At 51.3% G+C, this 15,088-nt stretch overlaps 1 pseudogene across 1 annotated transcript; it reads right to left on the bottom strand.

Moving 5' to 3' along the window:
- Positions 1-13,885: 13,885 nt before the first annotated feature.
- LOC308652570 (growth arrest-specific protein 7-like) lies at positions 13,886-14,792 on the bottom strand (annotated as a pseudogene). The gene has a single exon. The product of its transcript is annotated as a growth arrest-specific protein 7-like (transcript).
- Between the last annotated feature and the right edge of the window lie 296 nt (positions 14,793-15,088).

Here is a 15,088-nt window from a genome sequence, read left to right as displayed (position 1 = left end):
TGGTGGGATCATGCAGGAGAAGGGGCCTTCTTGGGCTTCTAGGACTTGAGTCCTGGCCCACCGCTGGCTGGCTGCGTGACTTGGGGCCAGTTCCTTGACCCTGGGAGACTGAGTCTACTCCTCTGTAGAAGCAGGATGGCCTCAGTGCCTCCCCGGGGACTGTGGAGGGTTACCTGGTGATCGACCTGAAAGCGAGCTCAGGGGTCAACACACACAACCAGCCTGGACAGTCCTTGTCCTAAGCAGTGTGTTCGCAGGCTGCGGCTGCCAGAAAAAGTACCGCCAGCAGGCTCACGAGGAACAGCAGAAACCTGTCGTCCCACCATCTGGGGGCCTCACGACTGAGATCCGGCGTTGGCAGAGTCGGTTCCTTCTGAAGCTCTGGGGAGAGCCTACTCCAGCTTCCAGTCAACCCCTAGTGTTCCTTATCTTGTGTCACCCAGTCTGCCCCCACCTTCACGCAGTGTCCTCCCATGCTGTGTCCAAACACCCTCTCTGCATAAGGACATCAGTCCCATAGGCCTACCCTGCTCCAGGATGACCTCATCTCAACTGGCTATGTCTACACTGACCCTGTTTCTACACAGTCACGTGATGTGCTGGGGGTCAGGACCTCAACCTATGAATTTGAGGGGGACAGAATGCAGCCCACACAAGCAGCTCTTCCCCCACAGGGAACGCTGGGGTGTCTTTGGAGCCGTAGCCACTCATCATCGCTTCTTTGACTTCATAACACACGACACTCCAGCGGGGCAGCCGGACCTTTCCACAGTACCAGCTGGGGTTATCTGGGCTTTTCGACAAATTTGTGATGCTTACTTGGGGTTCCTGGAGGCAGGAACCTCTCGAGCTCATCATGAAACCCCCTGATACCAAAGGCCTGCCAGCAGCCCACATTTCTCACGAACAAGACAGGCGTGCCTACTGGGGCCAAATAGGTCCCCTGAGGCTCTGTCTTTGAAGGGGTTTGTGTCTGTCCAGACGAAGAGAGCATACAATCTCGATGGAGTTTCGAGAGCCAGGGCAGCTCCTGTGTCTCTGTGTTCTGGACAAGGCTGCATACCTGGTCGAGGCAGCCCTGGGCAGTGGAGTCCATGCAGAGGTGAGACTCTGGTTATCTGGGTCGGGGTTGGACCAAGAGCTGAGGGCACTGCCCTGAGGCTCAGGCTGAGGGCCCCCAGCCAGGTGCCAAGAAGGCCAGTGTGGGTAGTGGAGAGATGCTTACAGCACAGGTCTGCTTTTCCTGAGGCCTACCACGTGATGATCAAGAATTAAATCCAAAGGATTTGCTCAGACGACTCGAAGTAAAAATGACACAAAGTCCATAAGAGGCATGAACCTGCACAGTCCAGTTTAACCTCCAATTATGTGGACATTACCTACTCACATTATTAATTATTTCTAATTCAGTTTTCTGCAGTCAGAGAAAATGCTCTGTAAGCACCCAAATCTTAGAAGTTTTGAGACTTACCTCACATGCCCCATGTGGGCTGTCTTGGAAAACTTTCATTGTGTGCTTTAAAAAGTGTGTTCCCCAGTTGTTGGATGTAGCGCTGTGAAATGTCAGCTTGATCAAGGTAGCTAACGGTGCCGTCAGCTCTTCCACACTCTCTCTCCTAGTTTATCCAGCTGATCCACCAATTATCGAGAGAGAAATGTTAAAAGCTCCAACTAAGACTGCAAGTTTGTCTGTTCTTTTAATTCAGCTACCGTATGTCTCATGTATTAGGAAACTCATGGAGCGCACGCATTTATGACTGCTATGTCTTCTTGATTCTTCTGCCATTGTGAAATGTCTCTGTACCAGAAATTCCTCGTTGTCTTACGTTCTATTTACCTGGATGTAGCCGCTCCAGAGTTCTAACACCATTTCCATGATGTATATTTTCCTATCTTCTTATTTAAACTTACTAATTTTCCCTTTTCTTACAAGGCACATATTATAGACAGTGTGGACTTAGGCCTTGCTTTAAAAAGATCCAATCTAACAGCTCTGGAGTGCTGAGCCCATTTCCACTTAATGTGATTGTTGGCATGATTGGATTTTGGTCTACTCTCTTGCTATTTGTTTCCTGCCCCTGCTCATGATTTTTTGCATTCCTATGTTCCTTTTTGGGGGAGATGGGAGGATAATTGAATATTTTTTTTTAGAATTGTCTTTTTATTTCTATTTTGAATTTTCCCACAAACTTCTTTATATACTTTTCCCCATGTTTGCTGTAAAGTTGGCAACACAGGTTCTGACTATCCCATGGGCTGCTTAGAACTCTTATTTTGCCACTTTTTGTAAGATGCAACATAATTTGCAATCACATGTTTTCATTTATTGCCGTCTTGATCTCTATGCTACCATTGCTAAATCTATTACATCTATATAACTTATAAACACACAGGAAGGTGTCATGGCTTTTGTTTGCGAGAGGCTCATGTGTCGAGGAAAGCCGTTGCTCACCCTCTGCTCCCAAATTCTGTGCTCTTCCTCCCTCTGGCCTCATTTCCCTTCCTCCTGAAGCATTTCCTACAGCACAGGCATGCAGCTGGTGCATGCTTTCAGCTTTCATTGATCTAGGTACATCTTTACTTTTCTCCTATTTTAACAAGGATTTCTCCTGGGTGTAGAATTCTGTGTTGACAGGTTACCTCCTTTTCAGCATGCTGAAGGCATTGTTTCACTGTCTTCTTATCCAAACTTTTTCCGATGAGAAGCTGGGGGTCCTTACTTTGCTGTCCCACTGTCTGGTGGCTTTTATGATTTTCTCCTTACCTGTCACTGCAACCCCAGGAGCAGTGGGCTGTGTGGCACTCCACTGCAGAAGGCGGGTGGACATTGGCTCCCTGATGGACAGCAGAAGCCCAGCTGATTAGGACAGTCTGACCACAGAGACCAGAGCACTGGGAGTTGCTCTTGGTGTCCTTAGAAGTGAAACAGATGGGAAGTTTACTGAGTTCAGACTCCCTCTGGATAGATGGAGGGGTTCTAGGTCAAGTGACCAAAAGCCCAACCAGAATCGTGAAACAGAATGTCAGTTCTGCCATCAGTCCCGGAACCAGAGCCCCTGAGTGAACAGGAGCTGGGGCTACTGGGCCCTGTACACGACTGAAAGTTGACTGCTAATCTTTCCTGCAGCTGTCCCCAGGGACCTGTGGCCTTTCAGCAGGGTGACTGTGCACAGGGAAAGGGCAGTCATCAGACCTTTTGTGGACTGCTGGATCTGGCTCTGAACTGACACTGATTCCAGGAGACCCAAATGTCCCTGGGGCCTCCAGCCAGCGTAGGGCTGGAAGTCAGGAGATGCACAGAGACTGAGCCAGGTCCCTCTGGCTGTGGGCCCAGGGCCTGAGCCCAGCCTGCGGTTGTTTCCCAACAGGCTGTATTCAGCAAGACGCCACCTGCACACCAAGCACTCAAACCCTGAGCACAAGAACCTGAGGGTGAGGATGGACAAGGGTACTGGCTACTGGGCCGGGCCACATGGAAGCCGGCAGTGGGGTCCGGCCATCCGCGTGACTCTCGCTGGCTCCTGGCGCCTGCTGTTTGGCCACGGGTACCAGGCGCACCTGTTGGGCCCCTGAGGCTGCTTTCCTTTTATGAGCTGCAGCTGTTGCGGCAGCCGGCTGCCTGGGCACTGCTCTCCATTCACGTTTCAGGATTCCTTACCCAGTGCCTGGGCGCCCTGGCTACGTGAGTTCTCAGAACATTCTGTGCCCGTCCCTCCTCAAGTGTTTGCTGAGAAAGACTCTGAGGACACCGCTGCACCAGCAACTCCGTTTCCCCCACTTACTGGAGCCCTCTATTTTGATGTGAGGATGTCACCCTGTGGTTTCAGGCTGGAGTCTCTATGACAATGACTCATGCATTTTGAATGGTACAGGGCTGGACTGTCCTTCATCTCATTGCCTTACGAAGAGTAAGCATAAATGAAAAGCTGAAAAGTAGCAAGTTTAATCATTTATTTACTATTCTTCCTTTTTAATCCAGAAAAATGGAATCCAGCACATTTTGTGTCTTTATTTAATATAGACACTTGTCTAATTACCTCTAAATATTTATGCGACCCTGCATATCAAATATGATATGATCTTTAGAGGAAAAATCTCCAAATGTTCTCAATTTTACAAGATATTAAAAAACAGAGAAGCAGGACTGGGGCTGTAGCTCAGTGGTAGAGCGCTTGCCTCGCACATGTGAGCCCCTGGGTTCGATCCCCAGCACCACATAAAAATAAACAAATAAAAATAAAGATAAAACAAATCAGAGAAGCACAGGCTTGCCTAAGAGTACATAAAATTTGATATTATATCCTTGATTCTTAAAGCAGCCAGTTTACATAGGAAATGAGAAGACAAATGAGAACTGAATGGACAGTGTGAAGCCCATGATAAGGGACTCAGCTCTCCGTGAGGGTGTCCCTGGGTCCCCTGACCAGCATCCTCTCCCCAGTTCCTGGCAGGGTGCCCGCACAGAGCAGGTGCTCTGTCAGTTAATGGACAGGCAACAGAGAAGGGGCTCTGCCACCCACATCTGCCTTTGTCCATGTGAGCTGACTGTAGCTGGAGACCCCGACTCTGAAGCTGACCACTATGCGGAGGCCCTAGTGCTGCCGTGTGTGTCTGACTCTCTGCACCTTGGTTCCTTATTGGTAAAGAAGGGCAACAGCAGGGCTGGTGAGGATTGGGCACTTTGTGTGGCCTGTCTGGGACACTGCTGGTGCCTGGGGACCCAACGTGTTGGGCTGCTACCACCTCCCCGCCCAACAAACCATTTCCACACTAGCCTTCTTGTCCCAGCCTTGCCTCCTCCAGTCCATTTGCTGCAGTGTCACCAGAGTCACCTTCCAGAAGCACAAAGTGGAGATTTGATTATAGGGCTCTGCGGATCACAGGGTTGTCTGTTGGCCCAGACAGTTCTGCTGAGGAGGCCCAATGTTCTTCTCCACCTCCTGTCTCATCCCTTGCACACAGCCTGGGCCAACCAAACGCCATGTTTTCAAATCGGTATGAATAAATCCTTACCTCATGGTGGAATGAGATGGACATCATTACTCTCCGTACCTGTGGTGCAGCTCTACCTCATGTACATCCAGAGAAGTTGTGTACAACGTATGGAAATGCATTCTGCTACCGTGTATAACTAATTAGAACAAATACAAAAAATATAATGAAATAAAGAAGTCAGTGAGTAAAGATGATGCCCATGTAGCAAAATGGTAATGGACTGTGGATTGTTTTAATTCTGCCTTTATTTTTTATATTTTTAGAAATTTTCACAAAGGACATAGGGTGGCTCTTAAAGTAAGAGAAATTCCCCCAACGGGAAGTGACAAGCTGATCTTGCGCCTCTGGAGGGCAGCCTGGAGTCCGGCCTGCCTGGCCCTGAGGAGGTCATTTTCTACCCTGCCAGAGTCGGGAAGAGAGGCCCAGAATCCAGGCAGCTGGGGCCTGCCGCGGTGGCGATCGCCTGTAATCCGAGCGGCTTGGGAGACCAAGGCAGGAGGATTGCAAGTTCAAAGCCAGCTTCAGCAACATAGGGAGGCCCTGTCTTAAGAAGCAAGCAAATCCGGAGCCCCGCGCATTTCTTGACCAGGTAGCACCCGGGCTGTCTTCAGTTCTTGGCAGCTGTAAGATCCCTGCAGAACAGTGGAACTGCTCTTGGCCTCAGGCTCGCAGCTGACAGAGGTCCGAGGCCGCATCCTCCCGCTTCCTCCTGCGGCATCGCGCGCCCGGAGCTCGTCAGGGACCGGCTGCGGCTGCGTGTCCGCTCAGAGCACGAAGGGGCCTGGGGTCAAGGTGGACGCGGAAGCGCAGGACCACAGGTGTGAGTGTGCACGGGTGCGCGTATGCACGGGCGGCCACCGGACACCTGCTGCGCTGGGTACCTGCTCCGTGCTCGGCGACGGTCAGCTGTGCCAGGGCGCCCCCTGCCGACGACACTGCCCTCGCGGCCCGCGCCCTTACCTGCCGCGCTCCTCCGGAAGCGACTGGAGCGTTCGAAGTGGCCCCGGGCGAGCCGTGCACGCACCCGGTGAGCTCTGGGCGGCGTGCGTGCCCGGCTCACCCGCAGCTCCCGCCGGCCTGGGGCGCGGAAAGGAAGTGTAGCCCGAGGCCTGTCTGGAGTTTGGAAGCGTCTGGCTCTCCTCCTCCGGGCTCTGGAGAGAAAGCCCCGGAACCCGGGGAGAGCCCGCCTCTGCGTTCCTGCAGGTCCCGGGCAGACACCGCTAGTGTCTTCCACGGTGTGCGGCAGAGGCAAAGCCAGGGCTGATCCTCGGGAAGGAGGCGCCCTCCTGCCCACTGGCCTGGGGAGGGAGGAGGTGAAGTGCTGAGAAGGCAAGTTTGTTTCAGCACTTCCGAAATACTAGGGGGCAATTTTGTCAACGTGCAGATTTTATGTCTGCCTCTGGACGGGTGCCTGCTGGAGCGGAGATCAATGGGAATGCCAAACTTCTCTCGGGCTCGGGCTCCTGATGTCCTCGTGCTGCCCCAGTGAGCCGTCCCACCCTGTCTGATGCAGCACCTGACATGCCACCCCTGGAAAATGGTGCCTTGCATGCTGGATATTTCAAACGGGAGGATTTGAGGAAGGCAGGTGCGGAAGGTCTCTCTGACCACCAGGTTGTAAGACCTTTGGATGAGAGATGCCCTCCCTCAACCTGGAGGAAAGGAGCAGCCTGTCTCCAAAGACTGAGGAGGAGGAGGAGTGGTGCCTCAGCAGCGACCTCAGTTCCAGCGAGCCACCCCCAGCCCGTCCTTTTCTCCATCCTGTCCCATTTATTCCCCATGACTTTCCACTCCTCGTACACAGGGGAGGAGGGGTCTTTGGTTCATTGTGGAGGCTTCCCTGTCACCTAAAACTTATTCAACAGATACAGTGTACCTTAAATGAATGTGTATGCTTTTGTTTTAATCTGTCTTTTGCTGAGAGCCATAGCCAAGTAGGAATGAAGCATGGCATTTTGGGTTGAAAGGTGAAGCCAGCAAACCATTGAGATGATTATGTTAAGATGTGCATTCAATTGGCGATTAGACCCCTGCTGTCCTCCTCCGCTTGCTACTTTGGAGCTCTCCTGGGACTCGCGGAGAGTTCCCATTGGTTGGGGAAGTGCGGTAGGAGGGAATTATGGTTGGGGTAGTGTGTCCCGGGAGAAGGCCGCATGCGTGGCATTAGCGGGAGTTTTGGAAATAAAGTTTGTTCCTGCTTGAGTGGCCCGTGATTTTGTGCCCAGCCAGACTGCGGCAGTCTTTTGTTATCAGGGCCCCAGCATGAACCTTGGATGGAGAGAAGAAAGACAGGTTTCCTTTCTGACCCAACTCCCCATGTGATCTGGGGGACTCTGCTTCCACACTCCACAGCAGCTCCAGGCCCACCCTCCTGTGCCCACCCTCACTGAAGTCACCAGGCCTTTGCAGGGGGAGGGGAATATTCAGATACTCATGGGTGTGTTTCATGTGGAAGTGATAACGTGTTTTCATCAGGCTTTTCCAATGTGTTGCCGATGAAATATCTGACTGTTGCCCTGTGGGGTTTAATGTGTTAGACTGCACAGCTTGGTTACTTTTAGGGATGCACAGGATATATTATAGCAGGCTGAACACCACACACACACACACACACACACACACACACGCAGGACACGGAGTCCAAATTATGAGAACTCTGGTAATTCAAGCTTTGCTACAACCTCTCTGCTCCAAGAACATAACTATGAAATCAAATTCAAAAAGAGAATATTAAAAAAAGAAGACCAGTGTCTTCTGGGTCAGAAAAAGGACGCAGGAACAGGGCATCAGCAGGGCTGAAGTTGAGGTCTCCCCATGAACTGTAAGCTGGATGGTACAAAAGGTGAAACTAACAATAGCAAAGTTAGGAGCATTTCGGAAAGCAAAGCACGTCCACAGTGCCCCAACAGAGACCTGAGATGATGGGACCTGGGCTTACCTTAGTCCACAGAGAGCTGAAATGGCAAGAGCTATGTCCATGAGCATGAGTGTGCCCAAAATACTACAGTGAGGCAGCCACTTGAGAAGGAAATAAAGTGTGGCACCATTAATTCAGCATTTAAAAACAGTAGATTGGTAGTTGGCCAGTTATTGCCTGAGGACCAAATTCAACCTGCTGCCTGTTTTTATAAAGTTTTATTGGAACAGAGCATTCACACTTTGCCTGCAGCTGCTTGCACACACAGGGGCAGAGTCAGACCATCATGGCAGAGACCATTCGGCTACAAAACCTGAGATATTTACCTCTGGTTCTTTGTAGAATAGGTTTGCCCACCTCCGTGACATACTATTTATGGATGTGCTTATACACACACACACACACACACACACACACAACACAGATTTGTGTTGCAGATATAAAAATTAAAATATGCTTTTGATTAATGCAAACTTTGAGAGAGAGGAAGGAAAATGGGGCAATGTAGGTGGTCTTTTCTCGTTGGAAAAAAATTTCTTAAGCAAATGTGGTAAAGTATTGATTTGTCTAAGATGGGTAATGAGTATACAATTATTTGTCATATTTTCTATACCTTTGAGTATTTTTAAAATATTTCACAATAAAGTGTATTGAGACGGTAAAAGAAGAATTAGGTTGATCTGCGCATCTGAACTTGAATGGTCCCAGCTGTATTCTTATGAGACAATGTCAAGGTGCAGTGCTGTGGGTCCTTGTGCTGGCGTTTGCGTGGACAGAGGGAAGCAACCCCTCTTTACAAAAAGAGTAACTTTAATAATACCATTTTGTGTTTTTGGAATTTTCTACCATGTGAATGAAAAAACAATATTAAAAGAATGCCAGCCTTGTGTCCTGTTTTGTCTGGATGATCATGTTGTCCCCAGGTCTTGCCTCTACCATCTGCAAAAAAAAAAAAAAAAAAGAAAAGAAAAAGTGACTGTTCAATCAGCCAGTCAATGGCACTTGTTAAGTGTCTACATGTTCCAGGAATACAGGCTACTGAGCCCTCTATTTATGGAAAAGCTCGTCATGAATCTCATCTCTGCAAACAAAGTCATGAAGCAGGAATGTGCAGTGTGGACTTGGAAGGCACGTGCCCATTTGCTAGGAATGCCAAAGTTGTAGATACGAGTGGAGACATTTATGTATGTGTCCCTGGATTCTCTGGCTGGTCCCAGGGGAGCTGTCTTGGGGATGCAGCCACAGTATGAGTGACCTGGAAACACAGCTCACCGAGGGAAGCCAGAGGTCCCTAACTGAGAGACGCTGCATGGCTCTGTCCTGAACTAAAAGCAGCAGCGTTGACTCACGTCACCACCCAGTGGCAGCACAGATCTCCTGGCTTTGGCACAGAGCTAGTACATAAGCACACCCTGTAACTGCATTGACCCTTCAGGCCTGACACCATCGAGACTCGTGAGGTTGGGTGCAGAGTAGCCAGTACCCCAGGCTTAAAAGGAGAAAAGGACCCTTGTTTCCTTTATGGGCTCTGCAGGCTGCTCTCAAGTGGGGTTTGCTCATGGGTTCCACCCATGTCGAGTATCCTTGCCAAGTTAAGAATCCTGGTTCCATTCTCCTACAGGCCACATTGGCCACATTGCCTTACTCTTCTTTCTAGTTCAATTGAAAAGAAGACTTGTGTTTCTAGCTGGTTGGATGACCAAGTCGAGCCCTGAGCAGGTCCTTGAGTAACTGGTGTCTTAAACTGGGCTAGGTAGAACATGTTCAGAGTGACCCATGGTCCCCATGAGGAATCAGATAGTGGTCTGTGTGGACACCCTCTCTACAGACCACAAGGCACCAGCTGCGTTCCTGGTCTCCTTCCTCTCTGGGGTTCGCCCCCAGGGGGAAGAAGGCAGCCATGTGGGTGTGGCCAACCTTCTGCCAGCTTCCTCCCGCAGGATTGCATCTCAGCCTAGAATATGCTGGAAGGCCACGCTCACTTGCCACATGAACTTCCACCCTGACAGTCTCACCCACGCCACCTCAGCACCTAAGGCCCTGAACTGAAGTGTCAGGAGGAATGCCAGCCTTGTCCCCTTGTCCTCACAGAGTCCCCTGGTTATTTTCGGTCCATCATGCATGTGTGGAGGAATTGGGAGGGTTCACAAATGTGAAGAAAGGCACTTATTTTCCTCACTCTGCATGGAGCAGGTGGAGCCACTCCTGTGGCGGGGGCCCTGCTAGGTCATTCAGTTCGCCCGAAACCCTGTGTGCTAGGAGCTGCTTGTTCTGTTCCTGGGAGATGAGGCTCAAGGAGAAAACACCCTTTGCCAGAATCTTCCGTCTTGTAGGTACCAAGCCAGGACTCACCCCTGTCCCAGCCATGCATGCATGCTGCCTGAAGTCACCTCTGAATCCATGGAGGATCTGTCCTGGCCTCTCCGGGTTGGGCGATGGCAGCTGGTGGCTGCCTTGCTTCGATCTCTGCCCTCTTCTCCAGGTGGTGGTCCTCTCTTCTCACGTCTGAGTCCTAATCTCCCTTTGTGAAAGGACTCACACTGGGTCAGCTGAAGGCCTGTTTCTAGGTGCTGTCACCTTCTCAGGTCCTGGAGGCCAGGGCCTGGGGAACAGGACGGCACCCCATCTTACTTCCACATCAAGAGCTTTCAGAGTGGAGGCTGCTATAGTTTGAGTGTTTGTGTCCTCCCAAAGCTCCTATGTTGAAACCACAAAAGCAACGGTATCAGGAGATGGTGCCCCATGACTGGGATTAGTGACCTCCTGGAAGAGGGGCCAGGGAGCCCTTTGTCCCTCCTGCCCTTCTAAGTGAGGACACACTGGATCCGTCAGCCTTGGACTCCAAGACTGGGAGAAATAATTTTTCTCTTCTTTATCAAGTGCCTGCTCTAGGGAATTTTGCTATAGTAGCCAGAATAGACTAAGAGGGGAGGGAATTTGGGGGGAATCCCAAGGCCAGTCTACGCGGAGAGCAACAGGGGCCAATTCGGACAGGGAGACTTCGGATCAGAGGGGAAATGGAAGGGGAATCCAAGGAAGAGAGCGCTTGGCCTCCACCCAATAGAGGAGGCAGGTCTTCCAAGGGGCCAGAGACAGAGTGCAGAGGAGGCAGAGCGGCCCAGGAGAGGCCTGTGCCCTGCGGCCTGACGCGCAGGTCTGGGGGAGGTCGGCCACCGAGAGGAGCCCTCAGAAGTCATGGGCAGACGTGCAAGTCCGGCCTGTCGTCAGGCCACCGTGGACCAGCATCCGGGGTTGGCAGGAGCCTGGTGATTCCAACGCCCCTCAACCAGCGAGATGTTACTAAGCCAGGGAGCCCAGAGCCCGGACACCGGAGGGAAGCCCACGGGGAAGCAAGCCCCTGGCCACAGGGCCTTTGAACAAAAGGCGAGGCAGCGGGATGGGAACTCACTCCGCAGAACCCGGATCCCCGACTGATGCCCGGCTGGGGCCACCTGCACTTTCTCGGGCACATCTGCCTGGCGGTACCTGTTGAAAAGAGAAGCCAGAACTGCAGCCGCGATCCTGGTCGCGCTGTTCCCGTGGCGACTCCACTTGGGGCTCTCGGTGGGGAGCGGGGTTGTGTCACTGTGAGCACCGGACCCGGACCGGACTAGTTAAAGTCAGAGAGACGTTCGGGAATGTTCGGGAACAAAGCTGCACTTGCTCAGACCGCGTTTTCATTTTTCCGACTCCTGCGACCCAGGGTGGGTCGGGGGCACCCGATAGTCTCGTCGCCTGCACGTGCAGCTCATGAGCAGCAGGGGTGCCAATCAGCAGGCCTGCTCACAACCACAGGCCTAGGATCCAAATTTCAACCCAACTATTACAAAATAGATATTGAGCTCCTTCATCTTATGGGATTTTTTTTGGGGGGGGCGGGGAGTGCCGAGGATTGAACCCAGGGACCCTTTACCACTGAGCCACATCCCCGCCCCCCTTTTTGGAGGCAGTGCCTTGCTAAGTTGCTGAGACTGGCCTTCAACTTGTGATCCTCCTGTTTCAGCCTCCAGAGTCACTAGGATTACAGGTGTGTACCATTGTGCCTGGCTCTTATAGGATTTTTATCACTTTTTCACTAATGTGTCTTTTAGTCTTAAGATTAATTTCCTTTAATGTCTACAAATACACCTTATTTTATTTTATTTTTGGTTTGCTTTAGTATATTGAACATCTTTCTAAAATAAACTATGAGAAAGCCATTCTAATTCAATGGAAGAGATGCTGAAAGATTCAAGATTAACATCCATTATTAGCAATGTAAAACAGAGGGAAAAACCCGTGAATTGGGCTCGTAGAATTCTGCCCCCATGGGAGACGGAAGGGTCAAGCCGAAAGCCATCAAGGGGAAAGATGAAGAAAGATGGGCTCTCGGAGCAGGGGTTTCTGGCTAGAAGCTGTTCCTTGCTCACCGGGTCAATTTTCTCTCCCAGCCCCCTCAGGCTGGTTCTCTAGGCTAAGATGGTGGAGATGGTGTTTGCTGTAGTCGAGAAAGAAAGTGGCGGGCTGAACCCAGGGGTAGTGCTGAAAAGCTTCCCGAGTCACACTTGGCTCAGGCTTCTCCAGGGAAGATGGACAGAGGAGCTGGTCCAGGTGGCAGGACACGCCTGGGTAGCAACGAGAGTCTGCAATGCCCATACAAGGGACAGCAGTCCCAACCCTGTCTTGCATAAGCAGATGGAGTCTGACAAAGACTCGCCCTAACCTGTCTCCCATGTGGGACTGACCTAGCCCTATCAAGCCCTTGGTGGGCAGCCTGGGAGACCGGGAGTCAGGGTAGCCCCATGTTGGACAAGACACCATGGGAGACAGACCCATGTGGTTTCTGGCTCATCTCCATCTCTCAAAGCTTCTGGACATGCACACAGCTGGAGGGGGTCTCCCTGGCGGAGAACTTTGGAAAGCTCCCTCTAGTGAGACTGGGCAAGGGTGGCAGGGTGGGGGTGGGGACTGCCTTGAGAAAGCAGCTGAGGAATGGAGGGATCGGGATTTCCAGAGACTTCAGAGATGATGCCTGGTCTGATAGGAACCGTGATTCAATGCTCCGACTTGGGGCTAATTTGCAGAATGAGGTAGTTCCATCCTGATCTCTCTGGGCAGGGTTGGTCAGGGAAGGCAGAAAACAGGCCTTCCCATGACCCACGGGGATGAAAAGTGGCCAAGAAAAGCCAGATTTGGGCTCCCAGAACGCAATGAGAAAAACAGAGGGCCATAAAGGATTCTAGGTGCAGGCTGAGCTGAAGGCACCTTCTATCCAGGATTCTGATCCTGACTTTGGCTTGGAGGCAGAGACAGCCCTTCCCTGATCTTCCAAAGCCCCGGAGATAAAGGGACCAGCTGGAGGATGGGCTTTGGGGCATCCAAGGGCACAAGTACGTGACGGCCACCCCTATGGAACTCAGCAGGGACCACAAATTTCCAGCCTCAGTTTGTTCTCGGAGCAACAAGCACGGCATGGGGTTTGGGGGAGCTTCAGTCTTGGAGACAAGGGCGGGGTTGCAGGTCTGTCTTCTTGGCCTGGGAATATTTGGGATTCCCCAGCTGGGCCATCCAGATCACCCTTCTGGAATTGCCAGTGTTAGAATCTGTAAACAAGTCTGGATGGCGCCTGGCAAAATGCCAGAGGGAGTGGTTTGTGAAGTAACGCCAGCGAGCCATTAAGTGTGGAGATTCCTTATTGGTTGACTGCTGTATCTAGTTTATGTTAATTAAGATAAGCTGTGTGGAAAGTATAAATACCCCTCCTGTCCTACAATAAACGGCTCCCACTCCTGCTGTATCAATCTACACAAGTTGCTCGTCACCCCCCGGTTATTTTGCTGCAGCCGGACTGCGGCATGCCAGCTCTCTCCTCTCTCCTCAGTGGACAGGAGAGTGGGTGGGAGGGCAGCTTCACCCAGCGGGAGCCACCACCCCCTCTCCACGGGACCCCCAGCCCCTCTCCTGGGCAGGACCCCCGGGGCCGCACAGGCGTGTCTAGATCTCCATGTCCACGGGGCGAACATGCCATTTTGTGCTCTCTGACCCACAGCTCTCTGTCTTTGGCCGGGTCCACTTTTCGAAGCAGTTGGTCCACAGGCTCGACTGTGCTTTGGTTGAACATGTCTGTCTCAGGCCACAGCTGTGTGTACTGACACAGATGTTACCGGATCATCTCCACCCTCTCTGCCTCCAGCCGCTCCAGCTCCAAAGTGGTGGTCACCATCTCTTCAAACCACTTGGACTGTGCCTGGTTGTAGAGGTCCACACAGTGCATGAGGTCATCGCCAGCCTGTGTGGACTTTCTCCATGCCTTCTTGATGTCCTTCTCTGTCTTGTTGCTCAGCTTGATCTCCAGCTGCTGGGTCTTCATCTCCAGGTCTCTCTGCCACTCTGTGAAGGCTTTCCGGGCCTTCTCCACCGATGCGTAGCGGCTGGCGAGCTGCTTGCGGAGGTCAGCGATATGGTGGTCACACTTTTTCATGTCTTTCTTGAAGTTCTCACGAAAGTTCATTAGGGGCTTCTCTACCTCGATGTGAAGCTTGGCGGAGAACTTGAGATGAGCCTCTGCTTCATCTGCCAGACTCTTTTTCACCTGGGCCCAGGCTTCTCCCAAGGAGCCTTCCTCCTGTGCAGCCAAGGAGTTTTGAGAGAGCTTAGCCAAGTTCTTTGCATATTCTTCTTCAATCTTTATCCTCTCTTGGACAAATTCAGACATTTCTTTCTGCATTTGTTTGCCCTTTAGTTGCTTTTGGAGCAGCAGTTCCAACCCAGCCACCGTGCCATTGCCTTGAGGATCCTTCTTATCAGCCCAGAAGTAGTCACAGTAGCTCCACTCGGTTGGCTTTAGCAGTTGCTGTTCAGGCATGGTATCTGGGTGAGGGAATGTCACGCAATTTATCATCTTCTCTGTGGGGTCAACTTTATTTTCAAGATTATATATTTTGTCTTCATTGCCTGAGGTTCCATCTTCCAAATAGTCTTGTCTGTGGGTGATACTTTCCATTGAACTTTTAAGTTGGTTTAGTGATTCCTTCCCTTCAAGGATTTCTTCTTTGTTTCTTCTCAGGACCTCTGATATATCTTTACAGAAGTGATCTTTCATCTCCTGAAGCGAATCTGTTATTTTACTGCAAAACTCCTGTGCCTGCTCTCTTATATGATTCTTTAAGTCGTAGAACAGTTTTACTAAATTCATCC

The sequence above is a fragment of the Spermophilus citellus genome (genome assembly GCF_964194105.1).
Source record: "Spermophilus citellus genome assembly, chromosome: 1".
Classification (NCBI taxonomy): domain Eukaryota; kingdom Metazoa; phylum Chordata; class Mammalia; order Rodentia; family Sciuridae; genus Spermophilus; species Spermophilus citellus.
This window is presented reverse-complemented; position numbering and strand designations above follow the sequence as displayed.